The sequence below is a fragment of the Sinocyclocheilus anshuiensis genome, unplaced genomic scaffold (genome assembly GCF_001515605.1).
Source record: "Sinocyclocheilus anshuiensis isolate Anshui unplaced genomic scaffold, SAMN03320099.WGS_v1.1 scaffold371, whole genome shotgun sequence".
NCBI classification, from domain to species: domain Eukaryota; kingdom Metazoa; phylum Chordata; class Actinopteri; order Cypriniformes; family Cyprinidae; genus Sinocyclocheilus; species Sinocyclocheilus anshuiensis.
Window position 1 is genome coordinate 671,750 of NW_015549597.1, and position 1,713 is coordinate 673,462.

Below are 1,713 nucleotides of genomic sequence, written 5' to 3' on the forward strand. Positions count from 1 at the left end.
TCGCCATCTTGGCAGCGCGTCACTCCTGGATAATCGAAAATGGGCAAAGAGGCGGGAGCTGGCTGCTGAAACCACGCCCACCTATAGCTCGACGGAGGTGACAGCAGCAGCAATCCACCTGTCACTCAAGTGGCCGCGCCCTTAATTATGCAGAACTTTAAGGCTTAATATAATTTAAACGGATGAGTTATAAAAAAAAATCACCCCCCTCACAGTTGTCATGAAGGGCAAAATTAGATATATAGACCAAAATCATTTTTTGAACCAGGCTGTAAACGTTTTTTTTCTGCTGTAAAGTTGGGCATTTTAACATGGGGAGTCTATGGGATTGACTCCCTTTTGCAGCCAGCCTCTAGCGGCCAGTTGAAGAATTACAGTTTAAGTCACTTCCGTGTTGGCTTCACTAGAGAGAGCGGGAGGTTACCGCTTGGTAAGAACACAGAGATCAGTCTAACTGTGACAAATATCTTAGTTGGTGACAATCATTATATTACCAATATCAGTTTACACGTCGCCATCTCGGTAAAACTAGTCATGCATGCAAGTAAAGCTCCTATCTACTTGAACACGAAAATTGGAAATCTCCCAAAAAAATTATTCTCTACAAAACAGGTTGTTCAGCAGGGGTTTTCATAGTGGGGTCTCTAGACTCCCGGGGGCCTGCAAGAAAGTGCTAGGGGATCTGCAGGAAATTTGAGAGAAAATGCATTTTTAATACATTTTTGTAATGCAGTTTTTTTTTATTAAATGTGTGTAATGTTATTTATTGTTAGTTTTTATTTTTAAAAAATCTAAAAGTTTTTTTTGTTGTTATTAATTGTTTTAGTTATTTTTTGTCATGAAAAATCATGAATTGATTTTATTCTATTGACAGCCCTCGTTTTTAACAGTAAGAAATAAAACCTGAAATCTGCATGAAATATAAAATAATAATATAATATATTTTTGTTTCTATATATATATATATATATATATATATATATAGTTTTGTGAAAAATGAATAGAATAGAATAGAAATATGTAGTACAGAAATAGAAATATAAGAAATATTTCCAAGTTAATCAAGTTACCGTTCAGGTTTATAATTTAGTTTATTAATATATGTATATTTTAATAATTTATTTTAGCTTTAGTACAAATGACTATTTAAAAGCACATTTTTTAACATTTTCAAAAATGTGTTTATAGTAACAATTATCTTAGCCTGCTATTCAAGTATATCAGGTCATATACTTGAATATGAAAAAGAGATGGAAATACATCCAGCATATTCATTTTTATATGAGTGGTCTGTTTTGTCCTCCTTATCCACCCTATTTTTCCCGACGAGCCGCCACTGATAATTTGTCAATTTAATGTATCTGGCTTGCAGATTATGAACACAGTGGTTTGTAGTGCAAACAGTTTTACAGTTGACTGCACTTTGTTATTCTTCTCGTTATTTCCCTACAGCGCATTACTGAGAAATAAGGTGGATACTGCTTCTGGAATTACACATCTGCTGTTCATCTATGTAATGTGTAAGGAATAATTGACGACGTGGCCATTACACCTCGGGTGTGCATTATTTTTCTAATAATTCAACGGCCCGGAGTCAATTATTCCGCTTATATTACGGTTACCACACCTCAAGACATCGATCAGATGATATATTTAAAGGGATTCGTCCGGTTTTTGTACTTAAATCGCTATTGTGAGTAGGATTATTTCTTC

General features: G+C 34.6%; 1 protein-coding gene across 1 annotated transcript in view; it reads right to left on the reverse strand.

Annotated features, from left to right (window-relative positions):
• The window catches only part of LOC107658465 (potassium voltage-gated channel subfamily H member 6-like), a 39,257-nt gene that overhangs the window by 1,558 nt on the left and 35,986 nt on the right, over positions 1 to 1,713 (reverse strand). The window lies entirely within an intron of this gene.